A 14,258-nucleotide genomic window follows, 5' to 3' on the forward strand; every position below is an offset into this window, starting at 1 on the left:
GGAATGTGACATCTGACCTGTAACATAATACACTTCATGCACACATCTTATAATATGCATTAGAGGTCGCTTTCAGCTTCCTGTGTAAACCGGAAGTGCCTTAAAATGATGTCATAGGTGCTGTTTCGAAGGGTTAAAAAGGTCAGATCTTTTCAAAACTTAATATGTGTGATTAGGCAACCCCCATGAACTGTAAGTCAGTCATTTCTCCCAACAGATGTCAAAGAAAAGCTCTCTCACACACACACACACACACACACACACACACACACACACACACACACACAGCAAGGATGGAGTGACAAAGTGCGGTGCTTAAAGACACACAGAGCCTGCAATGGCATTTCCATATTCTCAAGGCCTTTGCCGAGTTCAACGAGATGCCCCACTTGACCGTAGCTCGCTCTGAGTGCAGCGACCGTGAAAAAACGTAGGCCCAAAATGAAGCCTGGCCCTAAATGTCATTTGCTTTTGGGTGACAGTGAGAGAACCGTTAGGGTGAGAAGCACAATTCGACCTCAGGTACGTTCCTGAGGTCCTCCCGATCCGTGCAAGCCTAACCTTGACCGTGTGGCATTAACCCTTAACAGTAAAACAGGGTTTTTTTGGTCTCACAGATTACAATGACTTCTCTCCCCATAGGAATACATTGCCTGCTCCTCTAAAGTCAACCTGAAGCCTATGTAGGTTATGAATGCCTTATGAACCTGTCTTCAATGACAGTCCATCAAGCCACTATGAGGTCTACCTGTGTCGATTCTAAGCTTCCTGTAGCAACCTGAAGTGGTTAAAATCACCCTAAACGTGTATATCCATACCCTGCCTGCAGTTTGACAGACATAGTGCATTCAAGCCTGTGTAAATCAGTTCTTAACGTAAAGACTTAAAACTCAGGATTCTGTAAAAGCATACCCCAATGAGGATATGTGTTGACTTATAGCTTCCTGTGCCAACCCGAAGTGCCATAATTGGTGTCACAGGGGCTGTTTCGAAGGGTTAAAAAAGTCAGATCTGTCCAAAACTTCATATGTGTGATTAGGCAACCCCCATGAACTGTAAATCAGTCATTTTTTCCCATAAAATTTCAAAGGAAAACTCAATCACACACACACACAGCTTGGAAGGAGGGACACATTGGGGTGCGTAGAGACATACACTGCCTGCATTAGTTAACCTTGTTTGAACTATTAACCTTTTGTAACTAGGGGGCAGTATTTTCATTTTTGGTTAAAAAACGTTCCCGTTTTAAACAAGATATTTTGTCACGAAAATATGCTCGACTATGCATATAATTAACAACTTTGGATAGAAAACACTTTAACGCAAAGATATTGTCTGTGAGTGCAACAGAACTGATGTGACAGGCGAAACCCAGATAAAAATCCAATCAGGAAGTGAAACCGCCTCATGCCAATGACTCCTTATATGGCTGTGAATGAGCTACGAATGAGCTTACGTTTTCCACGTATTCCCCAAGGTGTCTACAGCATTGTGACGTCTTTTTACGCATTTATGTTGAAGAATAGCTGTAAGGGACCATATATAGCAAGTGGTCACATAATGGCTCCCGCAGAAAATCTTGCGTAAAGTACACAAGTAGCCATTTTTCCAATCGCTTCTTATGAGAAACCAATTGTCCCGACGGGTATATTATCGAATTGTTATATGAAAAACACCTTGAGGATTGATTGTAAACAACGTTTGCCATGTTTCTGTCGATATTATGGAGCTAATTTGGAAAACAGTACAGCGTTGTAGTGACCGCATTTTCCGGTCGATTTCTTAGCCAAACGTGACGAACAAACGGGAGCTATTTCGCCAACAAAAATAATATTTTTGGAAAAAATGAACATTTGCTCTCTAACTGGTCTCCTGAGTGAAAACATCCGAAGTTCTTCAAAGGTAAATGATTTAATTTGGTTGCTTTTCTTATTTTTATTATGCCATGATAAACTTACACAAATGCTTGTCTGCTTGTCTGGCATATTTCGAAAAACGGTCTAGAAAGCACTTTTTAAGGGTGTGAAGTTTTTTCAAAATTTTTGCTATTTTTGACTTTTGACTTCCGGTGCCGTTTCAAAGGGTTAAAAAGGTCAGATCTTTCCAAAACTTCCTATGTGTGATTAGGCCTCAACCCCCATGAACTGTAAGTCAGTCATTTCTCCCAACAGATGTCTAAGAAAAGCTCTCTCACACACACACACACACACACACACACACACACACACAGCAAGGATGGAGTGACAAAGTGCGGTGCTTAAAGACACACAGAGCCTGCAATGGCATTTCCATAATCTCTAGGCTGTGCCGAGTTCAACGAGATGCCCCGCTTGACCGTAGCTCGCTCTGAGTGCAGCGACCGTGAAAAAAGTAGGCCCAAAATGAAGCCTGTCATTTCTCCCATAACATTTAAAAGAAAAACTAAATCACACACAGCTTGGAAGGAGGGACCCATTGGGGTGTTAGGGTTAGGGTTGGGTTAGGGTTAGGGTTAGGGGTTAGGGTTAGGGGTTAGGAGGGAAGGAGGGACCCATTGGGTAGTAGAGACATACACTGCCTGCATTAGTTAACCTTGTTCGAACTATTAACCCTTTGTAACTAGGGGGCAGTATTTTCATTTTTGGATAAAAAACGTTCCCGTTTTAAACAAGATATTTTGTCACGAAAAGATGCTTGAATATGCATATAATTAACAACTTTAGATAGAAAACACTTTGAAGTTTCCAAAACTGCAAAGATATTGTCTGTGAGTGCAACAGAACTTATGTTACAGGCGAAACCCAGATAAAAATCCAATCAGGAAGTGAAACCGCCTCATGCCAATGACTCCTTATATGGCTGTGAATGAGCTACGAATGAGCTTACGTTTTCTACGTATTCCCCAAGGCATTGTGACGTCTTTTTACGCATTTATGTTGAAGAATAGCCTAGACCAGTTAACCCACTGTTCCTAGACCAGTTAACCCACTGTTCCTAGACCAGTTAACCCACTGTTCCTAGACCAGTTAACCCTCTGTTCCTAGACCAGTTAACCCACTGTTCCTAGACCAGTTAACCCACTGTTCCTAGACCAGTTAACCCACTGTTCCTAGACCAGTTAACCCACTGTTCCTAGACCAGTTAACCCACTGTTCCTAGACCAGTTAACCCACTGTTCCTAGACCAGTTAACCCCCTGTTCCTAGACCAGTTAACCCACTGTTCCTAGACCAGTTAACCCCCTGTTCCTAGACCAGTTAACCCACTGTTCCTAGACCAGTTAACCCACTGTTCCTAGACCAGTTAACCCACTATTCCTAGACCAGTTAACCCACTGTTCCTAGACCAGTTAACCCACTGTTCCTAGACCAGTTAACCCCCTGTTCCTAGACCAGTTAACCCACTGTTCCTAGACCAGTTAACCCCCTGTTCCTAGACCAGTTAACCCACTGTTCCTAGACCAGTTAACCCACTGTTCCTAGACCAGTTAACCCACTGTTCCTAGACCAGTTAACCCACTGTTCCTAGACCAGTTAACCCACTGTTCCTAGACCAGTTAACCCACTGTTCCTAGACCAGTTAACCCACTGTTCCTAGACCAGTTAACCAACTGTTCCTAGACCAGTTAACCCACTGTTCCTAGACCAGTTAACCCACTGTTCCAAGACCAGTTAACCCACAGTTCCTAGACCAGTTAACCCCACTGTTCCTAGACCAGTTAACCCACTGTTCCTAGACCAGTTAACCCACTGTTCCTAGACCAGTTAACCCTCTGTTCCTAGACCAGTTAACCCACTGTTCCTAGACCAGTTAACCCACTGTTCCTAGACCAGTTAACCCACTGTTCCTAGACCAGTTAACCCACTGTTCCTAGACCAGTTAACCCACTGTTCCTAGACCAGTTAACCCACTGTTCCTAGACCAGTTAACCCCCTGTTCCTAGACCAGTTAACCCACTGTTCCTAGACCAGTTAACCCCCTGTTCCTAGACCAGTTAACCCACTGTTCCTAGACCAGTTAACCCACTGTTCCTAGACCAGTTAACCCACTATTCCTAGACCAGTTAACCCACTGTTCCTAGACCAGTTAACCCACTGTTCCTAGACCAGTTAACCCCCTGTTCCTAGACCAGTTAACCCACTGTTCCTAGACCAGTTAACCCCCTGTTCCTAGACCAGTTAACCCACTGTTCCTAGACCAGTTAACCCACTGTTCCTAGACCAGTTAACCCACTGTTCCTAGACCAGTTAACCCACTGTTCCTAGACCAGTTAACCCACTGTTCCTAGACCAGTTAACCCACTGTTCCTAGACCAGTTAACCCACTGTTCCTAGACCAGTTAACCAACTGTTCCTAGACCAGTTAACCCACTGTTCCTAGACCAGTTAACCCACTGTTCCAAGACCAGTTAACCCACAGTTCCTAGACCAGTTAACCCCACTGTTCCTAGACCAGTTAACCCACTGTTCCTAGACCAGTTAACCCACTGTTCCTAGACCAGTTAACCCACCGTTCCTAGACCAGTTAACCCACTGTTCCTAGACCAGTTAACCCACTGTTCCTAGACCAGTTAACCCACTGTTCATAGACCAGTTAACCCACTGTTCCTAGACCAGTTAACCCACTGTTCCTAGACCAGTTAACCCCCTGTTCCTAGACCAGTTAACCCACTGTTCCTAGACCAGTTAACCCACCGTTCCTAGACCAGTTAACCCACTGTTCCTAGACCAGTTAACCACTGTTCCTAGACCAGTTAACCCACTGTTCCTTGACCAGTTAACACACTGTTCCTAGACCAGTTAACCCACTGTTCCTAGACCAGTTAACCCCCTGTTCCTAGACCAGTTAACCCCCTGTTCCTAGACCAGTTAACCCCCTGTTCCTAGACCAGTTAACCCACTGTTCCTAGACCAGTTAACCAACTGTTCCTAGACCAGTTAACCCACTGTTCCTAGACCAGTTAACCCACTGTTCCTAGACCAGTTAACCCACTGTTCCTAGACCAGTTAACCCACTGTTCCTAGACCAGTTAACCCCCTGTTCCTAGACCAGTTAACCCACTGTTCCTAGACCAGTTAACCCCCTGTTCCTAGACCAGTTAACCCACTGTTCCTAGACCAGTTAACCCACTGTTCCTAGACCAGTTAACCCACTGTTCCTAGACCAGTTAACCCACTGTTCCTAGACCAGTTAACCAACTGTTCCTAGACCAGTTAACCTACTGTTCCTAGACCAGTTAACCCACTGTTCCTAGACCAGTTAACCCACTGTTCCTAGACCAGTTAACCCCCTGTTCCTAGACCAGTTAACCCACTGTTCCTAGACCAGTTAACCCACTGTTCCTAGACCAGTTAACCCACTGTTCCTAGACCAGTTAACCCACTGTTCCTAGACCAGTTAACACACTGTTCCTAGACCAGTTAACCACTGTTCCTAGACCAGTTAACCCACTGTTCCTAGACCAGTTAACACACTGTTCCTAGACCAGTTAACCCACTGTTCCTAGACCAGTTAACCCACTGTTCCTAGACCAGTTAACCCACTGTTCCTAGACCAGTTAACCCACTGTTCCTAGACCAGTTAACCCACTGTTCCTAGACCAGTTAACCCACTGTTCCTAGACCAGTTAACCCACTGTTCCTAGACCAGTTAACCCACTGTTCCTAGACCAGTTAACCCACTGTTCCTAGACCAGTTAACCCACTGTTCCTAGACCAGTTAACCCACTGTTCCTAGACCAGTTAACCCACTGTTCCTAGACCAGTTAACCCACTGTTCCTAGACCAGTTAACCAACTGTTCCTAGACCAGTTAACCCACTGTTCCAAGACCAGTTAACCCACAGTTCCTAGACCAGTTAACCCCACTGTTCCTAGACCAGTTAACCCACTGTTCCTAGACCAGTTAACCCACTGTTCCTAGACCAGTTAACCCACTGTTCCTAGACCAGTTAACCCACTGTTCCTAGACCAGTTAACCCACTGTTCCTAGACCAGTTAACACACTGTTCCTAGACCAGTTAACCACTGTTCCTAGACCAGTTAACCCACTGTTCCTAGACCAGTTAACACACTGTTCCTAGACCAGTTAACCCACTGTTCCTAGACCAGTTAACCCACTGTTCCTAGACCAGTTAACCCACTGTTCCTAGACCAGTTAACCCACTGTTCCTAGACCAGTTAACCCACTGTTCCTAGACCAGTTAACCCACTGTTCCTAGACCAGTTAACCCCCTGTTCCTAGACCAGTTAACCCACTGTTCCTAGACCAGTTAACCCCCTGTTCCTAGACCAGTTAACCCCCTGTTCCTAGACCAGTTAATCCACTGTTCCTAGACCAGTTAACCCCCTGTTCCTAGACCAGTTAACCCACTGTTCCTAGACCAGTTAACCCCCTGTTCCTAGACCAGTTAACCCACCGTTCCTAGACCAGTTAACCCCCTGTTCCTATACCAGTTAACCCCCTGTTCCTAGACCAGTTAACCCACTGTTCGTACACCAGTTAACCCCCTGTTCCTAGACAAGTTAACCCACTGTTCCTAGACCAGTTAACCCACTGTTCCTAGACCAGTTAACCCCCTGTTCCTAGACCAGTTAACCCACTGTTCCTAGACCAGTTAACCCCCTGTTCCTAGACCAGTTAACCCACTGTTCCTAGACCAGTTAACCCACCGTTCCTAGACCAGTTAACCCACTGTTCCTAGACCAGTTAACCCACTGTTCCTAGACCAGTTAACCCACTGTTCCTAGACCAGTTAACACACTGTTCCTAGACCAGTTAACCAACTGTTCCTAGACCAGTTAACCCACTGTTCCTAGACCAGTTAACCCACTGTTCCTAGACCAGTTAACCCCCTGTTCCTAGACCAGTTAACCCACTGTTCCTAGACCAGTTAACCCCCTGTTCCTAGACCAGTTAACCCACTGTTCCTAGACCAGTTAACCCCCTGTTCCTAGACCAGTTAACCCCCTGTTCCTAGACCAGTTAATCCCCTGTTCCTAGACCAGTTAACCCACCATTCCTAGACCAGTTAACCCCCTGTTCCTAGACCAGTTAACCCACTGTTCCTAGACCAGTTAACCCCCTGTTCCTAGACCAGTTAACCCACCGTTCCTAGACCAGTTAACCCCCTGTTCCTAGACCAGTTAACCCCCTGTTCCTAGACCAGTTAACCCACTGTTCCTAGACCAGTTAACCCCCTGTTCCTAGACCAGTTAACCCACTGTTCCTAGACCAGTTAACCCACTGTTCCTAGACCAGTTAACCCCCTGTTCCTAGACCAGTTAACCCCCTTTTCCTAGACCAGTTAACCCCCTGTTCCTAGACCAGTTAACCCACTGTTCCTAGACCAGTTAACCCACTGTTCCTAGACCAGTTAACCCCCTGTTCCTAGACCAGTTAACCCCCTGTTCCTAGACCAGTTAACCCCCTGTTCCTAGACCAGTTAACCCCCTGTTCCTAGACCAGTTAACCCACTGTTCCTAGACCAGTTAACCCCCTGTTCCTAGACCAGTTAACCCACTGTTCCTAGACCAGTTAACCCCCTGTTCCTAGACCAGTTAACCCCCTGTTCCTAGACCAGTTAATCCCCTGTTCCTAGTTCAGTTAACCCACCATTCCTAGACCAGTTAACCCCCTGTTCCTAGACCAGTTAACCCACTGTTCCTAGACCAGTTAATCCCCTGTTCCTAGACCAGTTAACCCACTGTTCCTAGACCAGTTAACCCACTGTTCCTAGACCAGTTAACCCCCTGTTCCTAGACCAGTTAACCCACCGTTCCTAGACCAGTTAACCCCCTGTTCCTAGACCAGTTAACCCCCTGTTCCTAGACCAGTTAACCCACTGTTCCTAGACCAGTTAACCCCCTGTTCCTAGACCAGTTAACCCACTGTTCCTAGACCAGTTAACCCACTGTTCCTAGACCAGTTAACCCCCTGTTCCTAGACCAGTTAACCCCCTGTTCCTAGACCAGTTAACCCACTGTTCCTAGACCAGTTAACCCACTGTTCCTAGACCAGTTAACCCCATGTTCCTAGACCAGTTAACCCCCTGTTCCTAGACCAGTTAACCCCCTGTTCCTAGACCAGTTAACCCACCGTCCCTAGACCAGTTAACCCCCTGTTCCTAGACCAGTTAATCCCCTGTTCCTAGACCAGTTAACCCACTGTTCCTAGACCAGTTAACCCACTGTTCCTAGACCAGTTAACCCCCTGTTCCTAGACCAGTTAACCCCCTGTTCCTAGACCAGTTAACCCACCGTTCCTAGACCAGTTAACCCACCGTTCCTAGACCAGTTAACCCCCTGTTCCTAGACGAGTTAACCCACCGTTCCTAGACCAGTTAACCCACCGTTCCTAGACCAGTTAACCCACTGTTCCTAGATTATTTGTTCCTAGGCCGCCATTGAAAATAAGAATTTGTTCTTAACTTGCAGTTAAATAAAGGAATTTTAAAAAAAAATTGGCGCTGAAAAATACAGATTTCCAATTGTTGTGAAAACTTGAAATCGGCCCTTCCGATTAATCGGTCGACCTCGAATATGCATACACCTTTTTGGGTGAAGAAGCTGTTAGTTTAATTTTCACAGACTTGATGTGCTGGAGTACAGGCAGCTACTTGAGAATAAAACAAACTTACTAGTGATATTCCACCAGACTTTTATAGGTCAGTCACAATGTCTAGGTCCGTCAGACTTAACACCAATATGTTGAGACAATGATGAAACGTGATAACAGTCCTCCACTACACGCAAATGCAACAAACGAAATATTGTGCAAATACCTCAGAAAAATGACTTCCTTGTCACTAATGTTGAAATTGTGGGGTTACATACAGTACCTGTCAACAGTTTGGACACACCTACTCATTCAGGGGTTTTTCTTCATTTTGACTATTTTCTACATTGTAGAATAATATGGATGACATCAAAACTATGAAAGAACACATATAGAATCATGTTGTAACCAACAACAAAAAAGTTGTAAATAAATATTTTATATTTGAGATTCTTCAAAGTAGCCACCCTTTGCCTTGATGACAGCTTTGCACACTCTTGGCATTCTCTCAACCAGCTTCATGAGGTAGTCACCTCGAATGCCTGTCTATTGACAGGTGTGCCTTGTTAAAAGTTAATTTGTGGAATTTCTGTCCTTCTTAATGCGTTTGAATGCGTTTGAACCAATCAGTTGTGTTGTGACAAGGTAGAGGTGGTGTACAGACCTTACAGTGAAATGCTTCCTCACAAGCCCTTAACCAACCCTGCAGTTAAGAAAATAGTGAAGCAAATACTTACTGAATAAACTAAAGTTTAGAAAAGTAACACAATAATGAGGCAACATACGTACAGGTACCGAGTCAATGTGTGGGGGTACAGGTACCGAGTCGATGTGTGGGGGTACAGGTACCGAGTCAATGTGTGGGGGTACAGGTACCGAGTCGATGCGCGGTGGGACAGGTACCGAGTTGATGTGTGGGGGTACAGGTACAGAGTCGATGTGTGGGGGTACAGGTACCGAGTCGATGCGCGGGGGTACAGGTACCGAGTCGATGCGCGGGGTACAGGTACCGAGTCGATGTGCGGGGGTACAGGTACCGAGTCGATGCGAGGGGGTACAGATACTGAGTCGATGCGCGGGGCTACAGGTACCGAGTCGATGCGCGGGGGTACAGGTACCGAGTCGATGCGCGGGGGTACAGGTACCGAGTCGATGCGCGGGGGTACAGGTACCGAGTCGATGCGCGGGGGTACAGGTACCGAGTCGATGCGCGGGGGTACAGGTCCGAGTCGATGCGCGGGGGTACAGGTCCGAGTCGATGCGCGGGGGTACAGGTACCGAGTCGATGCGCGGGGGTACAGGTACCGAGTCGATGTGCGGGGGTACAGGTTAATGGAAGCAATTTGAACATGTAGGTAGGGCTAAAGTGACTATTCATAGATAAAAACAGCGAGTGGCAGCAGTGTAAAAACAATTGTTAATTGTTCTGCAGTCTTATGGCAGTAGTAGAGAGAACAGTCTTTGACTTGGGTGACTGGAGTCTTTGACAATATTTTGGTCCTTCCTCTGACAACGCCTGGGTTGAGGTCCTGGATGGCAGGAAGGTTGGCCCCAGTGATGTACTGGGCCGTACGCACCACCCTCTGTAGCGCCTTATGTTCGTATGCCGAGCAGTTACCATACCAGGCGGTGATGCAACCGGTGAGGATGCTCTCGATGGTGCAGCTGTAGAACTTTTTGAGGATCTGGGGACCCATGCCAAATCTTTTCAGTTTCCTGATGGGGAAAAGGCGTGGTCGTGCCCTCTTCACAACCTTCTTGGTATGTTTGAACCATTATGGTTTGTTGGTGATGTGGACACCAAGGAATTTGAAGCTCTCGACCCGCTCCGCTACAACCCCATCGATGTTAAAAAAAAAGGTGGGCCCTTTTCTTCACAAGATTTGACTTCACGCTGACCTATCGTCCAGGTTCTAAGAACACCAAGGCCGATGCCCTGTCACGTCTCTACAATTTGGGAGAGGGTCCTGTCCCAGAATGCACCTATAATCCCATCCTCCCGAGTCGTAGCTCCTGTAGTCTGGGACGTAGATGTGAACATCCGCCAGGCTCTGGAGAGGGAGCCCGCACCCGCTAACTGTCCTCCCGAGCGCATCTACGTTCCCACGGGGATAAGGGACCCGCTGCTTACCTGGGCACACACAGCTGTCGTGGCTGGACATCCAGGTATTTCTCACACTACCCAATCCATCTCTGAGAAATACTGGTGGCCCACAGTGCAGGATGTCAGTACCCACAATCCATCTCTGAGAAATACTGGTGGCCCACAGTGCAGGATGTCACTACCCACAATCCATCTCTGAGAAATACTGGTGGCCCACAGTGCAGGATGTCACTACCCAATCCATCTCTGAGAAATACTTGTTGCCCACAGTGCAGGATGTCACTACCCACAATCCATCTCTGAGAAATACTGGTGGCCCACAGTGCAGGATGTCAGTACCCAATCCATCTCTGAGAAATACTGGTGGCCCACAGTGCAGGATGTCACTCGCTACTTCAACTCCTGTTCCCGTATGTGCCCAAACCAAATCCTCACGGAATGCTCCAACAGGGAAACTCCTTCCCCTTCCCGAGCCTCAGTGTCCCTGGTCTCATCTATCCATTGACTTTGTTACTGTTCTCCCCTCCTCTGACGGTTTCACCACCATTTTGACGGTTGTGGATAGATGTTCTAAATCCTGTTGTTTAATCCCTCTCTCTGGTCTCCCTACTTTTCTCCAGGTCACTGAGGCACTGTTCCAGCAGGTCTTCTGGCACTATGGCATTCCGGAGGACATTGTCTCTGACCATGGCCCCCAATTCACATTACGGGTGTGGAAAGCCTTTATAGAGAAGCTCAGGGTCACAGTCAGCCTCACTTCCAGGTACCGGCCTCAGTCCAATGGGCAGGTGGAGAGGATGAACCAGGAGCTAGGGAGGTTCCTGAGGAGTCACTGTCAGGACCGGCAGGGAGAGTGGGCTTGATTCAGCACTATTGGGGCGTGGACTCTACAAGGTGTCGAAAGCGTTCCACAGGGATGCTGGCCCATGTTGACTCCAATGTTTCCCACAGTTGTCAAGTTGGCTGGACGTCCTTTGGGTGGTGGACTATTCTTGAAACAAACAGGAAACTGTTGAGCGTGAAAAAACCCAGCAGCGTTGCAGTTCTTGACACAAACCGGTGCCACATTCGCCCTCTGAATGGCACACATATATAATCCATGCCACAATTGTCTCAAGACTTAAACATCTTTTAACCTGTCTCCTCCCATTCATCTACACTGATTGAAGTGGATTTTAGTTGCAGTAGTTTATGTGCCGGGGGGCTAGGGTTAGTCTGTTATATCTGGAGTACTTCTCCTGTCTTATCAGGTGTCCTGTGTGAATATACAGTGCCTTGCGAAAGTATTCGGCCCCCTTGAACTTTGCGACCTTTTGCCACATTTCAGGCTTCAAACATAAAGATATAAAACTGTATTTTTTTGTGAAGAATCAACAACAAATGGGACACAATCATGAAGTGGAACGACATTTATTGGGTATTTCAAACTTTTTTAACAAATCAAAAACTGAAAAATTGGGCGTGCAAAATTATTCAGCCCCCTTAAGTTAATACTTTGTAGCGCCACCTTTTGCTGCGATTACAGCTGTAAGTCGCTTGGGGTATGTCTCTATCCGTTTTTCACATCGAGAGACTGACATTTTTTTCCCATTCCTCCTTGCAAAACAGCTCGAGCTCAGTGAGGTTGGATGGAGAACATTTGTGAACAGCAGTTTTCAGTTCTTTCCACAGATTCTCGATTGGATTCAGGTCTGGACTTTGACTTGGCCATTCTAACACCTGGATATGTTCATTTTTGAACCATTCCATTGTAGATTTTGCTTTATGTTTTGGATCATTGTCTTGTTGGAAGACAAATCTCCGTCCCAGTCTCAGGTCTTTTGCAGACTCCATCAGGTTTTCTTCCAGAATGGTCCTGTATTTGGCTCCATCCATCTTCCCATCAATTTGAACCATCTTCCCTGTCCCTGCTGAAGAAAAGCAGGCCCAAACCATGATGCTGCCACCACCATGTTTGACAGTGGGGATGGTGTGTTCAGCTGTGTTGCTTTTACGCCAAACATAACGTTTTGCATTGTTGCCAAAAAGTTCAATTTTGGTTTCATCTGACCAGAGCACCTTCTTCCACATGTTTGGTGTGTCTCCCAGGTGGCTTGTGGCAAACTTTAAATTACACTTTTTATGGATATCTTTAAGAAATGGCTTTCTTCTTGCCACTCTTCCATAAAGGCCAGATTTGTGCAATATACGATTGTTGTCCTATGGACAGAGTCTCCCACCTCAGCTGTAGATCTCTGCAGTTCATCCAGAGTGATCATGGGCCTCTTGGCTGCATCTCTGATCAGTCTTCTCCTTGTATGAGCTGAAAGTTTAGAGGGACGGCCAGGTCTTGGTAGATTTGCAGTGGTCTGATACTCCTTCCATTTCAATATTATCGCTTGCACAGTGCTCCTTGGGATGTTTAAAGCTTGGGAAATCTTTTTGTATCCAAATCCGGCTTTAAACTTCTTCACAACAGTATCTCGGACCTGCCTGGTGTGTTCCTTGTTCTTCATGATGCTCTCTGCGCTTTTAACGGACCTCTGAGACTATCACAGTGCAGGTGCATTTATACGGAGACTTGATTACACACAGGTGGATTGTATTTATCATCATTAGTCATTTAGGTCAACATTGGATCATTCAGAGATACCTCACTGAACTTCTGGAGAGAGTTTGCTGCACTGAAAGTAAAGGGGCTGAATAATTTTGCACGCCCAATTTTTCAGTTTTTGATTTGTTAAAAAAGTTTGAAATATCCAATAAATTTCGTTCCACTTCATGATTGTGTCCCACTTGTTGTTGATTCTTCACAAAAAAATACAGTTTTATATCTTCATGTTTGAAGCCTGAAATGTGGCAAAAGGTCGCAAAGTTCAAGGGGGCCGAAAACTTTCGCAAGGCACTGTAAGTATGCTCTCTCTAATTCTCTCTTTCTCTCTTTCTTTGTTTCTCTCTCTCGGAGGACCTGAGCCCTGGGACCTTGCCTCAGGACTACCTGGCATGATGACTCCTTGCTGTCCCCAGTCCACCTGGCCGTGCTGACCTGTTGCACCCTCGACAACCACTGTGATTACTATTATTTGACCCTGCTGGTCATTTATGAACATTTGAACATCGTGGCCATGTTCTGTTATAATCTCCACCCGGCACAGCCAGAAGAGGACTGGCCCACCCTCATAGCCTGGTTCCTCTCTAGGTTTCTTCCTAGGTTTTGGCCTTTCTAGGGAGTTTTCCCTAGCCACTGTGCTTCTACACCTGCATTGCTTCCTGTTTGGGGGTTTTAGGCTGGGTTTCTGTACAGCACTTTGAGATATTAGCTGATGTAAGAAGGGCTATATAAATTCATTTGATTCGATTTGATTTAACAAGTGACATCAATAAGGGATCATAGCTTTCACCTGGAGTCACCTGGTCAGTCTATGTCATGGAAAGAGCAGGTGTTCCTAATGTTTTGTATACCTGTATATTTAAGCAACGAAGCCGATGGGATATGGATGCCTGATGAAGACCTAGGGGTGGAAACGTTGTTATAAATAAATATCACCTGGGAGCGCGAGCAGCAGTGTGCAGTGTTTTCCTTTCTGTTTTCCATATTGACAATATACCACGGGTGAGGGCTGTTCTTACGCACGACGCAAC

Source organism: Oncorhynchus mykiss, unplaced genomic scaffold (assembly GCF_057628025.1).
Source record: "Oncorhynchus mykiss isolate SJ-2025 unplaced genomic scaffold, ASM5762802v1 scaffold93, whole genome shotgun sequence".
In the NCBI taxonomy this organism is placed as follows: Eukaryota; Metazoa; Chordata; class Actinopteri; order Salmoniformes; family Salmonidae; genus Oncorhynchus; species Oncorhynchus mykiss.